Below are 23,693 nucleotides of genomic sequence, written 5' to 3'. Positions count from 1 at the left end.
ATGGTCACAGAGTCCTGGGATGGATTCCCACATCAGGCTCTCTGCAGGGAGTCTGCTCCTCTCTCTGCCTATGTTTCTGCCTCTCTTTCTGTGTCTCTTATGAATAAATAAATAAAATCTATTTTTAAAATATTGGGGTGCAGGTGTCCCATTGTTTCACTATCTCTGTAACTTTGGGTTAAATACCCACTAGTGACATTGGTGGGTCATAAGGTAGCTCTATTTTTAACTTCTTGAGGAACCTCTACAGTGTTTTCCAGAGTGGCTGCACCATTTTGCATTCCCATCAACAGTGCAAGAGGGTTCCCTTTTGCCCACATCCTCACCACAATTTGTTGTTTCCTGTCTTGTTAATTTTAGCCCTTGTCACTGGTGTAAAGTAGTGTCTCATTCTGGTTTTGATTTGTATTTCCCTGATGACATGTGATGTGTGGAGCATTTTTTTCATGTGCTTGTTGCCCATGTGTAGGTATTTTTTTTTGAAGAAATGTCTGTTCATGTCTTCTGCCCATTTCTTGACTGGATTGTTTGTTTTTGGGGTGTTGAGTTTGACAAATTCTTTATAGATCTTGGATACTGGCCCTTTATCTGGTATGTCATTTGCAAATATCTTCAATAATACCATTTTTAGAGAAAATTATCTCGGTTTTCAAAAAGATTAGCTTTATGATATTTAATTAATATGCAGAGTTTCTGTTATGAATTACATACTATAAAATGTCTATAAGCGGCCATTATCACAGATTATAATTTGAGTAAAATATTCCCTTGGGTTACCTGAAAGTTAAATCAGTTCCTCTCAAGCATGCTTTCACATTTTCAGTAATTTCTGAAAATAGAGGCCTTAAGGTCAACTGTATTAAATCCCAGGTAACATATTTAGTGCACACTCTCCAGAATTCTGGCTTCAGATATTGTTGTGACAAATAGAATAAGCTGCAGAAGTTGATTGGTATACTTATAATGGCATTCTCAGCAGAAATAATTTTACTGGGCAACTGGATGGCTCAATCAGTTAAGCATCTTCCTTCAGTTCAGGTCATGATCTCAGAGTCCTGAGATTGAAACCCACATCCTGGGGCTTCCTGCTCAGTGGCGAGTTTGCCCCTCTCTCTCTCCCTCTGCCCCTCCCTCCACTCATGCTCACTCTCTCTCTCTCTCAAATAAATAAAATCTTAAAAAAAGAAATAATTTTACTAGCAAGCTCTTTTTTGTGCAGCTTACTAGTTAAACCTTTCAATAACATTGTAGGCATATAATTCCCTCTATGAATATCCTCCCAATTAAAAACAAAATAAGAGATAAAACTATATAATGCATAAAAGCATTTGCATCAATTTCCCAGGGCTGCTATAATGAATTACCACAAACTTGATTGATTTAAAACACAGAAATTTATTCTCTCACATTTCTAGAGGCTGGATTGTGATAATAAGGCATTAGCAATGTTTCACTTCCTCCAAAGGCTCTCGAGGAGAACCCATACTTACCTCTTCCAGCTTCTGGTGACTATCAGCATTCCTTTTGGCTGTATCGCTCCAGTCTCTCCCTCCACCTTTATATGGCTCTCTCCTCTTTTCTCTATTTTCTTCTGTCTTATAAGGACACTTGCTATTGGATTTAGAATCCACCTGTGTAACCTATGATATGCTAAGGTGATTAATTTATCTACATCTGCAAAGAGTCTTTTTTCACAATAAGATAACATTCAGAGGATACAGGTATTGGAACATGTACATGTCTTTTGGGGGGCCATTGTTCAACCTACTACAATATTCAATAAAATTAAATACATAATTCTGATTAAAAATAATTATTGGGAAAATTTCTTTTCTTTGAAAAATTATATACTAAAACTACAGCATAAATTACACTTGATATAGAAATTCTACATGCATTAAGATTAAAATAACTAAGATTGTATGAGCCCACCCACAATGGTGAAAGCAATCTGTTTTCTCAGTCTATCTATTCAAATGTTAACCTCATTCAGAAATGTCCTCACAAACATACCTAGAATAATGCTTAACCAAATATGTGGGCACTTAATGGCCCTGCCAAATTAACAAACAAAATTAAATATCACAGTATATCCTTGTTCTTAGGAGATAGATACATAAGGTATTGCAGTATGAAGTGTTATGATGTCATTAGCTGACTGTAAAATGGCTTAACACTTGTAAAATTCATGTAACATTATAAAAATCATTTAACATTTTATCTTTATCTCTCTATATACATATATATCATATATATGTACGTGTGTGTGCAAATACATATTAAAAATACATAAATATCTGTATATATAGAGAGATAATAAGGTAAGTGTTAACAATTAGTAAATACAAGTGAAGGATATATGAATTTTCATTGTCTGATTCTTGCAAGTTTTCTATAGATTTGAAGTTTTCAAAGTTGAAAAAATACCAAGAATCCTACTATTTTATTTTCCCAGGTGCTACCACCATGTCCAAGGTAGTCATAACCTCTCATTATGATGACTGAAATCACCTCTTATTGTATCTTTCTGCTTTTACCCTTTCCTCCCTGCATTGTATTTTCAACATGGCAGCCAGACTGACTTTAGCTATATCACTCTCGTCCTGAAAAGAGAAGTCCTAGATTCCCATTTCACTCAGAAAACAAGGCAAAGCCTTACTGTAAAATAGCCCAAATTGTCTTGTTCTCCCCTTACCATCCTTACCTCATTTCCTACTGCTCTACTGATCATCTTTTCTCTGCTCCAACCACATCAAACTTTGTACTGTTCCTTGGACATATCAAGAACATATCTTCCTTATGGCTTTTGCTCTAGATTTCCCCCTCTGCCTGGAATGTTTTCCAGCAAAAAAACATTTGGCCAACTCCCTTCAGCGTCTACATAGTGATCAATCACATGGATTCTACCCAGCTTTGGAAGTGCCAGGCCTGATAACAGACTTCTGTCATTCTTCCTCACATCCTTAAATATCTGATTTTTCTTCTTCAAATGGCAGGGTGAATTGTCAGACCTTATTTCACGAAATATTTTTTTAAGATTTTATTTATTTATTTATTTATTTATTTATTTATTTATTTACTTACTTATTTACTTATTTATTTATTGGAGAGGAAGAGAGTGAGCATGTGCAGGAAAGAAGTAGAGAGAGAGAGAGAGAGAGAGAGAGAGAGAGAGACAAGCAGACTCCACACTAGCACAGTGATAGATGTGGAGTCTGATCCCATGACCCTGAGCCAAAACCAAGAGTTGGATGCTCAACTGACTAAGCCACTCAGGTGCCCTATTTCATGAAATCTTGAAGGTTACATCTATCACCTGAAATAATTACCATATTGACAGAAGAAGAAGATAAAGTACTGAATCATGTTATATACTTACAATATATAGATCTACAGACTTTTTATAAAGATGACTTGAAAAAACTTTTGGCTATAAAGAGAAGAGGAATGAAAGAGGTTTTTGCATCTCAAGTTCCTCATTTTAGACTTCTGTTAAAGATAGTCTTTTTTTTTTTTATGATAGTCACATAGAGGAGAGAGAGAGAGAGAGAGGCAAAGACATAGGCAGAGGGAGAACCAGGCTCCATGCACCGGGAGCCTGACGTGGGATTCGATCCCGGGTCTCCAGGATCGCGCCCTGGGCCAAAGGCAGGCGCCAAACCGCTGCGCCACCCAGGGATCCCTGTTAAAGATAGTCTTTGCTTGTGCTACTTCTTTTCCATCATATCTTCAAATTAATGGAAGATTTTAATTCCATTTGGTTGTGTTGCAGCAATTGCAATAGCCACTCTGTGGTAAGAAAATTTTCCTGGGAGAATTGGAGAAAACATTTGCTTTGTTGTTTGGGTTTTTGCTTTAAGAAAAAAACTCATATACAATTGATTTGGGTTTCAACTCTAGCATTTCCATTTAATCCTTTCTTAGATTTTTCTGTCTCTGCTTTCATTACCGATTTATCCTTGTGTGTTTTTCACTTCTTTCATTAGAGCCCTTAGTACATTAATGCTAATTATTTTAAATTCTAGGTATTGTAATTCCAATGTCTCTGTTATATCTGAATTCTTTTGGGGGGTACTGGCAGCTACATGAGAGGCTTTATTTGGGAAAAGACACTTGAGTTGGCTTTCCGCTGGGGTCATGGACAAGAGGGGGTACTCATGGCAGTAGACTCCCCCTAAAGGTAGGCTGAGGACTGGGACTGAGCCTTAGGGGGGTCTCTTGTAGCAAGGCTCCCCTGCACAGCTCTTTCCCCCAAAGGCTCTATGGGGGCCACAAGAGTAAGGAGGCTGGGAGGACCCATGGTCACTTAGGCAGGACTTCAGATGACTCAGACACCAGCTTCCCATCCACAAGTCTCGATCTTCTTCACCACCACAGCTTTGGAGGAACTGCCGCGGCTGGAAGAACCGCCAGGGCCAAAGGGGGACTGGAAGGAGCTCTGGCCATAGTTGAGGCCAGGGCTAGTGAGGCCCCCATAGGCCAAGTTCAGGCCACCTGAGTAGCCGCTGGTGGTCTTCATATGGATACTCATGTTCTGCATCCCAGACTCCAGCCGGCTCTCCTCGACCTCCAGCAGCTTGCGGTACGTGGCGATCTCAATGTCCAGGGCCAGCTTGACGTTCATGAGTTCCTGGTACTCGCACAGCTGCTGGGCCATGTCCTGCTTGGCTCGCTGCAGGGTGGCCTCCAGTTCAGCCACCTTGGCATTGGCGTCCTTAATGGCCAACTCCCCGCACTGCTTGGTAGCAGCTATGGCAGCCTCCAGGGCAGCCCTCTGGTTTTTGAGGGCCTCGATCTTGGCCTGGAGGCAGCTGATGCTCGGGTTCATCTCGGAAATCTCTGTCTTCATGTGAGAGGTTATCCCCATGCTTCCCAGCCAATGTCTGCAGCTCCTCATGCTTGATCTGGTACATGGTCTTGGCCTCAGCCGGCTGCAGTTGGTGATGTCCTCGTACTGGGCCTTGACCTTGGCAATGATCAGCAATGGACCGTCCAGGTCCAGGGAGGGGCTGTTGTCCATGGACAGCACCATGGACATGTCCAAGATCTGAAACTGCAGCTCACTCATCTCCCCTAAATACAGCTGCCTTAAGAAGTTGATCTTGTCGGTCAGCCCTTCCAGGCGGGACTCCAGTTCTATCTTGTTCATGTAAGCTTCATCCACATCCTTCTTGATGAGGACAAATTCATTCTCCATGTCTGCACACTCTCTGATCTCATCCTCATATTTATCCTTGAAGTCCTCCATGAGCCCCTGCATGTTGCCAAGCTCCACTTCCAGCTTCAGCTTCTCCTGCCCCCAGAGGTCCAGCTGCCTCCAGAGATTGTTGATGTAGCTCTCAAACATGTTATCTATGTTGCTGAGTGGTTTTCTGCTGCTGCAGGAGGCCCCACTTGGTCTCTAGCATTTTGTTCTGCTGCTCCAGGTGCCTGACCTTGTTGATGAAGGAGGCAAACTTGTTGAGGCTCTTGATATGCAACTTCTCCTGGGTGTGCACTGCCTGGATGTTGGGGTCCACTTCCAGCTTAAGGGGGCTCAGCAGGCTCTGGTTCACTGAGACAGCTGTAATGCCCCCCATGCCCCCGGGCCCACTGTAGCCCCCGACCACACTCATGCTGCTGTTCAAGCCACCCCAGAAGCTGCTGCTGCTGCTGCCCACCCGGGAGAAGGCAGAGGAGCTGATGTGGGAGCCGGACCCACTTGTGTAAGAGAGGCTACTGAAGGCCCAGGGACCAGAGGTGGACATCTTGTAGAACTTCGAGGTCACCCTGGTGGACATGATGGAGGCTGCAGCAGAGGCTGGAGTGGAGGCAAGGAGGCTGAACCTGACAGAGGTTCCAGAAGGAGCATGAGGAGCTGCTTCTAGGTGGGTGTCATATCTGAATTTGATTCTGTTTGCTCTGTCTCTTCAGCCTGTGGCTTTATTTCTTTTAATGTTCCCTGTAAATTTTTCTGAAAGCTGGACATGTTGTCCCAGGTAACAGGAAATTAAGTAAATAGGCTTTTTGTGTGAAATTTTTATTTTCTTGCTAGGGACTATGTTGTTTTTACTGTTTGATTTACCTAGAAGCTGTTTTTACTCCTAGCTGTAGGTGTCAGAAGTTAAAATTTCTTCTAATTGCTTGCTTTTGTCTCTCCTGTTGTCTTTGGATTTCCCTTGATATTCTTTTTTTTAAAAAAAAGATTTTACTTATTCATGAGAGAAACAGAGAGAGGCAGAGACATGGGCAGAGAGAGAAGCAGGCTCCACGCAGAGCCCAATGCGGGACTCGATCCCAGGACTCCAGGATCACGCCCTGAGCCAGAGGCAGACGCTCAACCACTGAGCCACTCAGGCATCCCAATACTCCTTCTTAAATAAAGTCTGAGTCATGCACTTCTTTCAGTTGCAATCTTCTGTTACACAGGAGGCTTACTGATATGGTGGTATGTTGTGGGGAGAGGGGAAGTATTCTATAATCCTGTGATCACGTCTTGGTCTTTAGCGACCCTGTGCCTGGGCTATAACTAATATCTGTGCTTTTCTGCTTTTCCCCACACTTTTTTTCCTAGCTTTATTGAAATATAGTTGACATACAACATTGTGTAAGTTAAAGGTGCTGATTTATGTATATATTACAAAATGTTTGCCACAATAAGGTTAGCTAACACATCCTTTATCCTACATAATTACCATTTTATTGTGGTTGTTTTTTTTTATGATAGTCACACAGAGAGAGAGAGAGAGGCAGAGACATAGGCAGAGGGAGAAGCAGGCTCCATGCACCGGGAGCCTGACGTGGGATTCGATCCTGGGTGTCCAGGATCGCACCCTGGGCCAAAGGCAGGCGCTAAACCGCTGTGCCACCCAGGGATCCCCTATGGTGGTTGTTTTATGGTGAGAACATTAAAGCTTTATCTGATAGCAACTTTCAAATATATAATACAATAACCAAAGTCATCATGCTATACATTATATCCCCAGAACTTAAGTACCTTATAACTAAATTTATGCTTTTTGACCAACATTTAACCTTTTGTTCAGTCTCTAGTCTGATAAGCACTATTCTATGCATTTCTACAAGTCTGATGCTTTTAGAGTACACATATATGAGAGATTGTACAGTATTTGTCTTTTTCTGACTTATTTCTTTTAGAATATGGTCTCAAGTTCTGTCCACATTTTTGGGTAGTGGGATTTCCTGTTTTTATGGTGCACACACACAGACACAGGCATATACATATATGTGTGAAATATGTGTATAAATAAGTGTATATACATATGTATGTGCATATACATATATATGCATAATGGGTATATAAACATACATAAACTCATCCATTGATGGACACTTAGGTTGTTTCTATGTCTTGGCTATTGTGAATAATACTGCAATGAAGATGGGAGTGAAGATATCTTTTTTATTTATTTTTATTTTTTAAGATATTTTTTTAAATAGCGATTTCAACTTCTTCAGAAATATATTCAGATGTGGGATTGCTGGACTATATAGTAGTTCTTTTTTTTTAAATTTATTTATGATAGTCACAGAGAGAGAGAGAGAGAGGCAGAGACACAGGCAGAGGGAGAAGCAGGCTCCATGCACCGGGAGCCCGATGTGGGATTCGATCCTGGGTCTCCAGGATCGCGCCCTGGGCCAAAGGCAGGCGCCAAACCGCTGCGCCACCCAGGGATCCCTAGTAGTTCTATTTTTAATTTTTTGAGCAAACTCCATACTGTTTCAGTAGTGGCTGAACCAATTTACATTCCTACCAACAGTGACAGAGTTCCCATTTAGCCACATCATTGCCAGTATTTGTTAATTCTTGTGTGTATGTTTTTTGTTTGTTTTCTGGCTAATGGCTATTCTAACATTTATAAGATGACACCTCACTGTAGTATTGATTTGCATTTCCTGATTATTAGTTGTCAATGAGATGAGAGATGTGATGAGATGTGATGTGATTAGACTTCCTGCTGAGCAGGAGCCCAATCTAGGGCTAGATCAGGACCCTGGGATTACAACCTGAGCTGAAGGCAGACACTCAACCATTTGAGCCACCCAGGTGCCCTTCATCTAACTATGTTAAACTGTTTTTTAGTTATTCAGTTGTATGAGCTACTTATGTATTTTGGATTTTAAGTCCTTATCAGATATAAAGTTTGCAAATATTTTCTCCCATTCTGTAGATGGCCTTTCAGTTTTTGTTTTTGAATGTTTCGTTTGCCATGGAGCAAGATTTTATTTTGTTATAGTCTCTCGTTGATTTTTGCTCTTGTTTCTTGTGCTTTTGGTGTCATATCCCAAAAAATCATTGCCAAATGTCAAGGAGCTTTCCCCCATGTTTTATGGTTTTATGTCTCAAATTTCAGTCCTTAATCCACTAATGAGTTAATATTTGTGAGTAATGTAAGATAGGGGTCAAATTTTATACTTTTGGATATCCAAAATCCAAATTTTATACATTTGGATATCCAGTTTCCCAGCACTATTTATTGAAGAGACTATTCTTTCCCCATTGGTTATTCTGTTAAAAAAATTTTTAACCCAGTATACTTGATGTGCAATGTTATATTAGTTTCAGGTATACAATATGGTTATTTAATATCTATACGTTACTGAATGCTTATCATGGTAAGTATACTCTTTTTTTTAATTTTTATTTATTTATGATAGTCACAGAGAGAGAGAGAGAGGCAGAGACACAGGCAGAGGGAGAAGCAGGCTCCATGCACCGGGAGCCCGACATGGGATTCGATCCCAGGTCTCCAGGATTGCGCCCTGGGCCAAAGGCAGGCGCCAAACCGCTGCGCCACCCAGGGATCCCGGTAAGTATACTCTTAATCCCCTTCACCTATTTCATCCATCAACCTCCCTCTAGTAACCATCAGTTTGTTCTCTATAGTTAAAAGCTTTTTTTGTTTGTCTTTTTTCCCCCTTTGTTCATTTATTTTGTTTTAATTCAAATATGAGTGAAATCACATGCTATTTGTCTTTCTCTGCTTGACTTATTTCACTTAGTATTATATTCTCTAGATTTGTCCATGTTGTTACTAATGACAAGATTTCATTCTTTTTATGGCTGAGTAATATTCCTTTGTACCTATACACCATATCTCCTTTATCCATTCATTTATCAGTGGACATTTGGGATGCTTCTATAATTTGGCTATTGTAATAATACTGCTATAAACATAGCGGTGTATACATCTTTTCAAATTAGAGTTTTTGTTTTCTTTGAGTAAATACCCAGTAGTGTAATCATTGGATCACAGGGTAGTTCTTTTTTTAAATTTTTTGAGGAACCTCCATACTGTTTTCCCTAGTGAGTCCACATGTTTGCATTCCCACCAGCAGTGCATGAGGGTTCCTTTTTCTCGATATCCTTGCCAACACTTACTCTTTCTTGTGCTTTTTATTTTAGCCATTCTGACAGATGTGAGGTGATAATTCATTGTGGTTTTGATTTATGTTTCCCTGACAATGAGTGATGTTGAGAATATTTTCATGTGTCTATGGTGCATTTGTACATCTTTGAAGAAATGACTGTTCATGTATTATTCATTTTTTGGGTGCTGAGTTTGGTAAGTTCTTTATATATTTTGGATATTAACCTTTTGTCAGATATATTATTTGCAAATATCTTCTCCCATTTCATAGATTGCCTTTTAGTTTTGTTGTTTCACTGTGCCCTAGCATTTTATCTTGATGAAGTCCCAACAGTTATTTTGTTTTTGTTTCCCTTGCCTCTAGAGACATATCTAGAAAGAAGTTGCTATGGCCATGTCAAAGAGGTTACTGCCAGTATTCTACTCTGGGATTTTTATGGTGTCAGGTCTCATATTTAGGTCTTAATCCATTTTTAATTCATTTTTGTGTATGGTGTAAGAAAGTCATCCTGTTTCATTCTTCTGCATGTTGCTGTCTAGTTTTCCCAACACTATTTGTTAAAGGCTGTCTTTGTTCCATTGGATATTCTTTCCTGCTTTGTTGAAGATTATCTGGCCATATATAGTTGTGGATACATTTCTGGGTTTTCTGTTCTATTGATCTATGTGTCTATTTTTTTGTGCCAGCACCCTACTGTCTTGATCACTGCAGCTTTGTAATGTAACTTGAAGCCCAGCATTGTGATATCTCCAGCTTTGCTTTTCTTTTTCAAGGTTTCTTTGGCTATTTGGGGACTTTTGTTGTTCCATACAAATCTTATAATTGTTTGTTACAGCATCTTTCACCTCTTTGGTTTGACAACACAAAAAACAACAGGTTTTGGTGAATATATGGAGAAAGGGAAACACTCCTGCATTGTTGGTGGGGATGCAAACTGGTGCAACCACTGTGGAAAACAGTACAGTTTCATCAAAGAGTTAAAAATGGAATTACCCTACCCTCTAGCAATTGCACTACTAGATATTTACTCAAAGAATTAAAAAATATTAAATAAAATGGATACATGCACCCCTATGTTTATAGCAGCATTATTTACAATAGCCAAACTACAGAAATAGCCTAAGTGTCCATCAACAGATGAATGGATAAAGATGTGGGGTGTGTGTGTGTGTGTGTGTGTGTGTGTAATGGAATATCACTCAGTCATAAAAAAGAATGTGGTATATGTATATATATGTATATATAATAGAATATTACTGTGGTGTATGTATATATGTATATATGTTATGGAATATTAGTCATAAAAATGTGATATATATATATATACGCATATTACTCAGTCATAAAAAAGAATGAAAGTTTACTGTTTTCAGTGACATGGGTGAATATTAATGCTAAGCAAAATAAGCCAGTCAGAGAAAATCAAATACCATATGATTTCACTTACATGTGGAATTTAAGAAACACAACAAATGAGCAAAGGAGGATAAAAGAGAGAGAGGCAAACCATGGAACAGACCCTTCACTCTAACAAACTGATGGTTATCAGAGGGGTGGTTGGTTGGGGGATAGATTAAGTGGGTGATGGGGATTAAAGGGTGCATTTGCTATGATGAGCATTGGGTGTTGTATGAAAGTCGTGAATCACTATGTTGTACACCTAAAACCAATATAACATTATATGTTAACTAAGTGGAATTTAAATAATATTTTTTTAAAAAAGTAAGAGAGGACAGAAACTAAAATCACATAAAATGCCCAGTCAAAACTAGAGAAGGCAGAAAAAGAGTGGAAGACAAAAAAAAAAAAGGAAAATAAAAAACAAAGGCAACAAATATAGTCAAAACATAGTAAATACCAATCCAACTGTATCAATAATCACTTTAAGTGTCAATGGCCTAGGGTCGCCTAGGTGGCTCAGTTCGATAACCATCAGACTCCTAGTTTTGGCTCAAGTCATAATGTCAGGGTCATGAGACTGATCCTGAAGGTGACCTCCATGGGGAGTCTGCTTGGAATTCTTTCCCTCCCTCTCCCTCTGCCCCTCTTCCCACTTGCACATGTATACAGGCACACTCTTTTTCAAATTAATAAATCTTTTAAAAAATAAATGTCAATATCTAAATACACCTATTATAAGATAGACTACCCAAGTAGATAAAAATAAGATCAAACTATACTTTGTCTACAAGAAAACCACTGTATTTTATTTTTTAAGCCTGTATTTATTTTGAGAAGGAGAGTGAGAGAGAGTGAGAGAGGGCACAAGCAAGGGGGAGGGGCAGAGAGAGAGAGAGAGAGAATCAAGCAGACTCTGTGCTGAGCGTGGAGATTGTAGGGCTCAATCTCACCGCCCTGAGATCATGACCTGAGCCAAAAGCAAAAGTCTGACACTTAACTGACTGAGCCACCCAGGCACCCCATGAAATTTACCGTATTTTTTTAAGATTGTATTTGCTGATTTGACAGACAGAGAAGGAGAGAGAGAGCATAAGCAGGGGTAGTGGCAGGCAGAAGAAGAGGGAGAAACAGGTGCTCTGCTGAGTAGAGAGTCTGATGTGGGATCAATTCCAGGATCCTGGGATCATGACCTGAGCCGAAGGCAGACATTTAACCGACTGAGCCACCCAGGTGCCCCGAAACACAGTTTAAATAGAAACACACAGGTTAAACAGAGATAGATGGAGAAAGATATACTACATGGCCAGTAATCCAAAGAAAGCTAGAAGAGCCATTTAAATTTGACACAATGCAGATTTTAGAGCAAGGAAAAGTATGACAGATAAAGATGAACATTACACAATGAAAAAGCCATCAGTTTTCCAAGGAGACAAAACTATTCTCAAAGTGTAATCTTGGATGCACCTAACAACAGACCCGCAAAATACATGAAGCAAAAAACTTGATAGAAATGCAAAGGGAAATAGACAAATCCACTATTACACTTGGAGGTTTAAAGCCCTTTAACAAGTAAATGACAGATTCAGAAAAAAAATCAGTAAGAACATAGTTGAACTAAATAGCACCATCAACCAACTGGGTCTAAGTGACATTTATAGAATATGTTATTAAACAACCAAGGAATGCACAATTCTTAAGATCATATAGAACATTTGCCAAGACAGACCACATCCTGAGCCATAAAACACACCTTAAAAAACTTAAGAGGATAGAAATCATACGAAGTAAGCTCTCAGAAGGCACCTGGGTGGCTCAGTTGGTTAAGTGTCTGCCTATGACTCAGGTCATAATCCTGAGGTTCTGACATCGAGCCCCTGCTCAGTGGGGAGACTGCTTCTCCCTCTCCCTCTGTAGCTTCCCCCACTTGTGCTCTCTCACTCTCTCTCAAACAAGTGAATACAATCTTTTGAGTAAAATAAAATAAAATAAAATAAAATAAAATAACAAAATAAGCTCTCAGACCACAGTGAAATAGAAATAGAAATTGGTAATAGAAAGGTGGCTGGAAAATCCCAAATATGTGGACATTAAACAACAGACCTCTAAATAGCATATGAGTCAAATATAAAGTCACATAATAAATTTTAAATACTTTGAACTAAATGAAAATGAAAATACTACACAGCAAAATTCGTGGGATGCAGCAAAAGCAGTGCTTAGAGAAAAAATTATAACATTGAAAACATGCATTAGAAAAGAAAAAAGATCCAGAATTGATAATCTAAGCTTTCACATAAGAAAACTAGATAAATAAAAGCAAATTAAATCCAGAGTAACAGAGAAGATATAATTAAAATTTCAGTAAAAGTCAATGAAATTATAAACCAAGAAAACAAAAGATAAAATCAACGAAACCAAAATCTGTTTCTTCAAAAATATAACTTAGATCAATAAACCTCTAACCAAGTTAACCAAAGCAAAAAAGAAAAAAAATACAAATTACTAATATTGGAAATGCAAGAGGAACCATGAGTACTGACCATATGGTCATTTAAAATGATAATAAATGAATATTATCAACAACTCCTATACCACAAACTTGGTAACTTAGATGAAATAGTCCAATTTCTTGAAAGACAAAATTGACCAAAACTCATCCAAGGAGAAACAGATAATCTGAAGAAGTTTATATATTTAAAGGAAATTGAATCAACAATTAATAAACTTCCAAAGTAGAAATCACCAGGCCCAAATAGTTTCCAATTCTACCAAACATTTTTTGGTCTTTAACATTTAAATTCAATTAGTTAACATATAGTGTATTATTAGTTTCAAAGGTAGAGTTCAGTGATTCATCTGTCTTATTTTTTTAAGGTTTTATTTATTTATTTATTTATTTATTTATTTATTTATTTATTTATTTATTCATGAGAGATACACACAGAGAGAGGCAGAGACAGGCAGAGGGAGAATCAGGCTCCATGCAGGGAGCCCAATGTGGGACTCGATCCTGGCAATCTGGGATGACACCTGAGCCAAGGCAAACCCTCAACCACTGAGTCACCTAGGTGTCCTATTATCAATCTTCTATAACACTCAGTGCTCATTACATCATGGGCCCTCCTTAATGTCTGTCATCCAGTTACCTCATCCCCCAAATCCCCTCCGTTCTAGCAACCCTCAGTTCATTTCCTATAATTGAGAGTCTCTTATGGTTTGTCTCCTGTCTGATATCCTCTTGTTTTATTTTTCCCTCCCTTCTCCTGATTCTGTTTTGTTTCTTAAATTCCAGATATGAGTGAGATCATATAATTGTCTTCCTCTATTTGATTTATTTTGCTTAGCATGATACCCTCTAATTCCATCCACGTCATTGCAAATGGCAAGATTTCATTTGTTTGATGGCTGAGTAGTATTCCATTGTATATATACACCACATATTCTTCATCCATTCATCTGTCAATGGACATCTGGACTCTTTCCCTAGTTTGTCTATAGTGGACATTGCTGCTGTATTGGGGTGCAGGTGCCCATTCAGACCACTACATTTGTATCTTTGGGATAAATACCTACTAGTGCAATTGCTTGGTCATAGGTAGCTTTATTTTCAACTTTTTGAAGAACCTCCGTACTGTTTTCCAGAGTGGCTGCACCACTTTGCATTCCCACCAACAGTGTAAGAGGGTTCCCCTTTCTCTGCATCCTTGCCAACATCTATCATTTCCCAACTTGTTAATTTTAGCCATTATGATCAGTGTAAGGTGGTATCTCATTGTGGTTTTGATTTGTATTTCCCAGATGGCAAGTGATGTGGACATTTTTTCATGTGTCTGTTGGCCATTTGTATGTCTTCTTTGGGAAAATGTCTGTTCTTATCTTCTGCCTGTTTCTTGATTGGATTATTTGTTCTTTGGATGTTGAGTTTGGTAAGTTCTTTACAGATTTTTGGATACTAGCCCTTTGTCTGATAAGACATTTGCAAATATCTTCTCCCATTCTGTCAGTTGTCTTTTGGCTTAACGACTGTTTCCTTTTCTGTGCAAAAGCTTTTTATCTTGAAGTCGCAAAAGTTCATATTTGCCTTTGTTTCCCTTGTCTTGGAGATGTGTCCACCAAGAACCTGCTTCATCCAGGGTCACAGAGGTTGCTGCCTGTGTTCTCCTCTAGGATTTTGATGGATTCCTTTCTCACATTTTGGTTTTTCACCCATTTTGAATCTATTTTTGTGCATGCTGTAAGGATACGTTTTAATTTCATTCTTCTGCATGTGGCTGTCCAATTTTTCCAACAGCATTTTTTGAAGAGAGTGTCTTTTATCCATTGGATATTCTTTCCTGCTTTGTCAAAGACCAGTTGACCAAAGAGTTGAGGGTCCATTTCTAGGTTCTCTATTCTGCTCCATTGAGCTATGTGTCTGTTTTTGTGCCACTACCATACTGTGTCTTGATGATTACAGGTTTGTAATAGAGCTTGAAGTCTGGAATTGTGATGCCACCAGTTTTGGTATTCTTTTTCAACATTCCTTTGGCTATTCAGGGTCTTTTCTGGATCCATGCAAATTTTAGAATTATTTGTTCCAGCTCTATGGAAAAAAAAAGTTGATGTTATTTTGATAGAGATTGCATTGCATGTATAAATTGCTCTAGGTAACATAGACATTTTAACAATATTTGTTCTTCCTCTCCTTGAGCATGGAATGTTTTGCCATTTCTTTGTATCTTCCTCAATTTCTTTCATGACTGTTCAATATTTTTCTTAGTACAGATTCTTTGCCTCTTTGGTTAGGTTTTTTCCTAGGTATCTCATGGCTTTGGGTGCAATTATAAGTGGGATCAACTCCCTAATTTCTCTTTCTTTTGTCTCATTGTTAGAGTATAGAAATGCAAATGACTTCTGTGCATTGATTTTATATCCTGGCACATTGCTGAATTCCTATATGAGTTCTAGAAATTTGGGGATGGAGTCTTTGGGTTCTCCACATAGAGTATTATGTCATCAGTGAAGAGTGAGTGTTTGACTTCTTCTTTGACAATTTGGATGTCTTTTATTTCTTTTTGATGTCTGATTGCTGAGGCTAGGACTTCTAGAACTGTATTGAACAAATGATGACAGTGGACATCCCTGTCATGTTCTTGACCTTAGGGGGAATATATTATGAGAATGATATTCACTGTGGGCTTTTCATAGATAACTTTTATGATATTAAGATATGGTTTCCTCTATCCCTATACTGTGAAGAATTTTAATCAAGAAATGATGCTGTACTTTGTCAAATGCTTTTTCTGCATCCATTGAGAGGATCACATAGTTCTCATCCTTTTCTTCATTAAAGTAGTGTATCACATTGATTGGTTTGCAGATGTTGAACCACCATTATAGCCCAGGAATAAATCCTACTTGATCATGGTGAATAATCCTTTTAATGTATTGTTGGATCCTATTGGCTAGTATCTTTGTAAGAATTTTTGCATCCATGTTCATCAAGGATATTGGCATGTAATTCTCCTTTTTGGGGGGAGGTCTTCATCTTGTTTGGGAATGAAGGTAATGCTGGCCTCATAGAAAGAGTTTGGAAGTTTTCCTTACATTTCTATTTTTTTGAATCAGCTTCAGAAGAATAGGTATTAATTCTCCTTTAAATGTTTGACAGAATTCCCCTGGAAACCCATCTAGCCCTGGACTCTTGTTTGTTGGGAGGTTTTGATTACTGCTTAAATTTTCTTGCTGGTTATGGATCTGTTCAGGTTTTCTATTTCTTCCTGTTTTAGTTTAGGAAGTTTATACATTTTTAGGAATGCATCCATTTCTTTCAGATTGCCTAATTTCATGGCACATGGTTACTCATACAATGTTCTTATAATTGTTTATATTTCTTTGGTGTTGGTTGTGATCTCTCCTCTTTCATTCATGATTTTACTTACTTGGGTCCTTTCTCTTTTGTTTTTAGTAAATCTGGCCAGGGAGTTGTCAACCTTATTAATTCTTTCAAAGAACCAGCTCCTAGTTTTATTGACATGTTCTACTGTTCTTTTAGTTTCTATTTCATTGAATTCTTCTCTAATTTTTATCAGTTCTCTTCTCCTGCTGGGCTTAGGCTTTATTTGCTGTTTTTCTCCAGTTCCTTTAGGTATAAGATTAGGAAGCGTATTTGAGACCTTCCTTATTTCTTGAGAAAGGATTGTATTGCTATATACTTCCCTCTTTGGACCATCTTTACTGCATCCCAAAGATTTTGGACAGTTGTTTTCATTTTCATTTGTTTTCATGAATTTTTAAAATTCTTCCTTAATTTCCTGATTGATTCATTCATTCTTTAGTAGGATGCTCTTTAAGCTTCATATATTTGAATTCTTTCCAATTTTCCTCTTGTTATTGAGTTCCAGTTTCAAAGCATTGTTGTCTGAAAATATGCAAGGAATAATCCCAATCTTTTGGTACCAGTTGAGACCTGATTTGTGACCCAGTATGCGATGTACTCTAGAGAATGTTCTATGTGCACTCAAGAAGAATGTGTATTCTGTTACTCTAGGATGGAATACTCTGAATATATATGTAAAATCCATCTAATCCAGTGTGTCATTCAAGCCCTTGTTTCCTTGTTGATGTTCTGCTTCGATAATCTGTCCATTGCCATGAGTGGGGTGTTAAAGTCCCCTAGTATTATTGTATTATTATCAATGTGTTTCTTTAATTTGGTTATTAATTGGTTTATATAATTGGCTACTCCCATGTTAGGGGCATAAGCCTGTACAATGGTTAGATATTTTTTGGATAGTCCTTTTAATTAAGATATACTGTCCTTCTTCAACTCTTACTACATTTTTTGCTTTAAAATCTAATTTGTTTGATATAAGGATTGCTACCCCAGCTTTCTTTTGATGTTCATTAGCATGATAGTTTTCCACCCCCTCACTTTTAATTGGAAGACTAAAATGAGTCTCTTGGGGACAGCATATCAGTGGGTCTTGATTTTTGTTTTTTTTTTTTATTTTTTATTTTTAGCAAACCTGATACCCTGTGTCTTTTGATTGAGGCATTTAGCCTATTCACATTCAGAGTAACTGTTGAAAGATATGAATTTAGTGCCATTGTATTACCTGTAAAGCCACTGTTCTGTATATTGTTTCTGTTCCTTTGTGGTCTATGTTACTTTTTGGGTGCTCTCTCTGCTTAAAGGATACCCTTTAATATTTCTTTTTAAAAAAATATATTTTATTTATTTTTAAGGATTTTATTTATTTATTCATAAGAGACAGAGAGAGAGAGAGAGAGAGAGAGAAAGAGGCTCCATGCTGGGAGCCTGACGTGGGACTCAATCCGGGGTCTCCAGGATCATACCCTGGGCTAAAGGCGGCGTTAAACCGCTGAGCCACCCGGGCTGCCCATCCTTTAATATTTCTTGAAGGGGTGGAAGATCACAATTCTTTTAGTTTCTGTTTGTCCTGGAAGCTTTTATATTTCTTCCTTTTTTTAAAAAAAGAGTTTATTTATTTATTCATGACAGACAAACAGCGAGAGGCAGAGACATAGGCAGCGGGAGAAGCAGGATCCCCTCAGGGAACCCAATGTGAGACTCAATCCCAGGACCCTGGGATCAAGACCTGAGCCAAAGGCATATGCTCAACCATTGAGCCACCCAGGCACCCTCCCCTAATTTGAATGACAGCCTTGCTGGATAAAGTATTCTTGGCTGCATATTTTTCCCATTTAGCGCCCTGAATATATCATGCCAGTCAGTTCTGGCCTGCCATGTCTCTGTGGATAGGTCTGCATCAGTCTAATGTTTCTACTATGGTAGGTTATAGACCTCATGTCCCAATGCTTTAAGGATTTTCTCTTTGTCTCTGAGATTTTCTTTTTTTTATTAAGATTTTATTTATTCATTCATGAGAGACACAGAGAGAAAGAAAGAGAGAGGCACAGGCGGAGGGAGAAGCAGGCTCCATGCAGAGAGCCTGATGTGGGACTCGATCCAGGGTCTCCAGGATCAGGCCCTGGGCTGAAGGCAGCACTTCTTGTGCCTCCTGGACTTGAATGCCTGTTTCTTTCTCCATATTAGGGAAGTTCTCTGCTATAATTTGCTCCAGTATACCTTCTGCCTCCCCTTTTCTTTTCCTCCGAGATTTGAATTATTCTAATATTGTTTCGATTTATGGTATCACTTATCTCTCAAAATCTCCCCTCATGATCCAGTAGTTGTTTATCTCTCCTTTTCTCAGATTTTTTATTCTCCATCATTTTGTCTTCTATATCACTAATTTTCTCTTTTGCCTCATTTATCCTGGCAGTTAGAGCCTCCATTTTTATTGCATCTCATTAATAGCCTTTTTGATTCCAACTTGATTCAATTTTAGTTCATTTATTTCTCCAGAAAGGCATTCTCTATTGTTTACTATGCTTTTATCAAGCTCATCTAAGATCTTTATAATCCTTATTCCAAACTCTAGTTCCAACATCTTACTTATAGCCATAATGATTAGGTCTCTGGCAGTCAGTACTGCCTCTTGTTCTCTTTCTTGAGGTGAGTTTTTCTATTTTGTCAATCTTGCAGAAAGTGTTTGCTTTTCTATTTGTAGAATTGCAGCAATTCTTTTCTTAGATCTCCTGTTGAGTTCACAGGTATTCAGATGATTTAATAGCTATTTAGCTGAATTCTTGGGACCAGACAAAACTAAGGTCTCCTACTCCTTGGCCATCTTGGACTCCTCTTCCAAGCACTTAAAGAGGAAATGAAGCTAATTTTGTCAATCTCTTAAAAAAAAACAAAACAAAACAAAACAAAAACAGAAGGAACACTTCCTAGTACATTTTATGAGGCCATATGTGTCTAATATTAAAATCAGACAGAGATAATAAAAGAAAATTACAAAACAATATATCTTATGAACATAGATGCAAAAAACTTTAACAAAATATTGGCAAACCAAATGTAATGATGTATAAAATTATATACCATGACCCAATGGCATTTATTCCAGGTATGAAAGGCTTATTTAACATTTAAAAATCAGGAATACCTGGCTTGCTCAGTTGGTAGAGTATGAGATTCTAGATCTCAAGATCATGAGTTTGAGCCCCATGTTGGGCACAGAGTTCACTTAAAAAAATCAAATTATGTAATCTATCACATCAAAAGGCTGAAGAAGAAAAATCATGTGATGGTAGTAATAGATGCAGAGAAAAGTATTAGATAAAATCTAACAACAATCCATTCATTATCATCATCATCATCATCATCATCATCATCATCTCTTAGCAAACTAGGGAGAGGAACTTCCTCAACTGACAAACAACTTACAAAAAAAGTATACAGCTAAAAAAAAAAGTATACAGCTAACATTGTATTTAATAGTGAGAAACTAGGGATGCCTGTGTGGCTCAGTGGTTGGGCATCTGCCTGCAGTTTGGTGCATGATCCTAGGGTCCCAGAGTCAAGTCCCACATCAGGCTCCTTGCATGGAGCCTGTTTCTCCCTCTACTTGTGTCTCTGCCCCTCTCTCTCTCTCTCTCTCTCTGTCTCTTATGAATGAATAAATAAAATTTTAACAAAAATAGGAGAAACTAGATGATTTTCACTTAATAACAGGTACAAGATAAGGATGTTTCCTCTCACCATTCCTTTTTAAAATCCTACTGGAAGCCCTAGCTAATGCAGTAAGACAAGGGAAGGAAATGTACATATTTTGGGAAGGAAGAAATATTATCTACGTTTGCAGATGATATGATTGTCTATGTATAAAATCCCAAAGAATCAACAAAAATTTCTGAAATCAATAAGAAAGTATAGCCAGGTATTTGCAGGATACTAAGTTAATACATAAAAGCCAATTGCTCTTTTATATAGCAGCAAGGAACAACTGGATTTTGAAATTTAAAGCATAATACCACTTATAATTAGCACCAAAATAACTGAAATACTTAGGTGTAAATTTAACAAAACATACCTGGAAAATCCCAAAGTATGTAGAGATTAAACAACAGATCTCTAAATATATGAGTCAAATAAGAAGTCACAATAAAAAAAAAAAGAAGTCACAATAAAATTTTAAATACTTTTAACTAAATTAAAATGAGAATATTACATAGCAAAATTTGTGGGATGTAAACGATCTATATGAGGAAAACTACAAAATTCTGATGAAAGAAATCAAGGTATATCTACATAAATGGAGAGATATTTTATGTTCATTGATAAGAAGATTCAATATTTTTAAGATGTCAATTCTTCCCAAAATGATCTATAGATTCAATGCAATGCCAATTAAAATGCCAGGAAATTATTTTGTATATACTAATAAACTCATTGTAAAGTTTATATGGAAAGGCAAAAGACCCAGGGTAGCCAACACAATAATGAAGAAAAACAAAATCAGAGGATTTACACTACCTGATTTTTAAGATTTACCATATAAAGCTACAACGTTCAAGATAGTGTGGTATAGTATGAAGAACACAAAAATAAATCAGTGGAACAGAATAGAAAGCTTAGAGATAGACTAACACTAATATAGTCAAGTGATCTTTGACAAAGGAACAAAGGCAATTCAATGGAGACAGGGATCTTTGTAGCAAATGTCCATGCTGGAGCAATTAGACATCCAAATGTAAACAAACAAAAAGAATATAGATGCAGACTTTACACCTCTCCCAAAAATTAATTCTCAAAATGAATCAATAGATCTAAATATAAAATGAAAAATTCTAAAACTTCTAGACAACATAGTAAAAACTAGGCAACCTTGGGTTTGGTGATTACTTTTTATTTTTTACTTTTTTTAAAAAAGATTTGTTTATTTGAGAGACAGTGTGTGTGTGAGAGAGAGAGAGAGGGAGAGAGAGAAAGAGAGAGGGAGGGAGAGAAAGGACTGAGGAAAGGGCAGAAGGAGAGGGAGAAACAGACCCTCCACTGAGCAGGGAGCCCAATGCAGGGCTTGATCCCAGGACTCTTCCTTTCACAAAGCATTTCTCTGTAGTACGTGATGCTGGGTTTTTTAAAAAAGATTGATTTATTCATTTGACTAGGTGGGGGGAAGAAGAGCAAGTGGAGGAGAGACAGAATCCCCAGCAGACTCCCCACTGTGTACAGAGCCTGATGCAGGCGTCAATTCCACCACTGTGAGATCATGACCTGAGCCGAAATCCAGAGTCAGATGCTTAACCCACTGAGCCACTCAAGTGCCCTACATGTAATGCTGTTTGATAGCATTTTAACCAGAGAACTACTTTGAAAATCAGAGTCAATCAGTCAATTCTCTCAAACCCTGCCATAGCTTTATTAAATTTAGGTAACATTCTAAATCCTTTGTTGTTATTTCAACAATTTTTCTCAGAATTTTCACTGGGAGTAGATTTCATCTTTAAAAACCACTTTATTTTCCTCATCCATAAGAAGCAAGTCCTCAACCATTAAAATTGTATCATGAGATTGTGGCAATTCAGTCACTTCTTCAGGCTCCACTTCTCATTCTAATTCTCTTGCTATTGCCATCCTATCTGCAGTTACTTCTTCCACTGAGGTACCCCTTGAATTAGCCATGAAGATTGTCATCACCTTTAAAAATCTCTATTAATGTTCATAGTTTGACCTCTTCCCATGAATCAGAATGTTCTTAATGGCATCTGGAATGGTGAATCCTTTCCAGGTTTTCCAATTTACTTTGCCCAGATCCGTCCAAGAAATCATTATCTGTGGCAGCTGAAGCCTTACAAAATATATTTCTTCAATAACAAGACTTGAAAGTCAAAATGACTCCCTGATCTATGGACTGCAGAATGGATGTTGTGTTATCAGGCATGAAAACATTAATATCACTATACATCTCCATAGAGGTTCTTGAGTGACCAGCTGCATTGTCAATGAGCAAACTTTGTCCTAGATGGACAAACTTTGTCCTAGATGAGCAAACTTTGTCCTAGATGTCCTAGATGTCTAGCAAAAAAGTCCTAGATGGCATCTTTTTCCAACAGAAAGCTATTTTGTCTACATTGAAAATTTGTTCTTTTGTGTACCACTTTCATGAATTATCTTAGCAAGATCTTCTGGATAACTTACTGCTTCAACTTGCACTTTTTGAAAGTTTTTATTTAAATTCCAGTTGGCTAACCTACACAGTAAGTTTAAGGTGTACAATACAGTGAGTCAACATTTCCTTACAATACCCAATGCTCATCACAAGTGCACTCCTTAATCCTCATCACTCATTTAGCCCATCTCCCCATCCACCTTCCCTCTGGTAACCATCAGTCTGTCCTCTACAGTTAAGAGTCTGTTTCTTGATTTGTCTTTTTTTTTTTTGCCTTTGTTTTAGACTCCACATATAAGTGAAATCATAAGGCATTTTTGTCTTTCTCTGACTTATTTAGCTTACCATAATATTCACTAGCTCCATCCATGTCATTGCAAATGGCAAGATTTCATTCTTTTATATGGCTGAGTAATATTCCATTGTGTATATATACCACATCTTCTTTATCCATTCATCAGTTGATGGACACTTGGGCTGTTTCCACAGTTTGACTATTACAGATGCTGCTGCTATAAACATTGGGATGCATTATCAATTTGAATTCACATTTTTGTATTCTCTGGCTAAATACCTAAATCCAAGTCCTGGATCATAGGGTAGTTCTTTTTTTAAGATTTACTTGAGGGGTTTCTGGGTAGCTCAGTCTGTTGAGCATCTGCCATGATCCCCGTGTTTTGGGATCAAGCCCTCCCTGCTCGGCAGAAAGCCTGTTTCTCCCTCTCCACCATTCCCACCACTTATGCTCTCTGGCTCTATCTCTCTGTCAAATGGATAGATAAAATCTTAAAAGAGAGATAGAGAGAGAGATCACATGAGCAGGGGGAATGGCAGAGTGAGAGAGAGAGAAGCAGACTCTCTGCTGAGTGTGGAGCCCAACACAGGGCTCAATCTCAT

At 37.9% G+C, this 23,693-nt stretch overlaps 1 pseudogene; it reads right to left on the bottom strand.

Annotated features, from left to right (window-relative positions):
• Window positions 1–3,226: 3,226 nt before the first annotated feature.
• On the bottom strand, window positions 3,227–5,798 carry LOC112658977 (keratin, type II cytoskeletal 8-like; annotated as a pseudogene).
• Between the last annotated feature and the right edge of the window lie 17,895 nt (window positions 5,799–23,693).

The sequence above is a fragment of the Canis lupus genome, chromosome 2, assembly GCF_003254725.2.
Source record: "Canis lupus dingo isolate Sandy chromosome 2, ASM325472v2, whole genome shotgun sequence".
Classification (NCBI taxonomy): domain Eukaryota; kingdom Metazoa; phylum Chordata; class Mammalia; order Carnivora; family Canidae; genus Canis; species Canis lupus.
The sequence above is the reverse complement of the archived record's forward strand: the minus strand, read 5'-3'. Positions and strand labels throughout refer to the sequence as shown.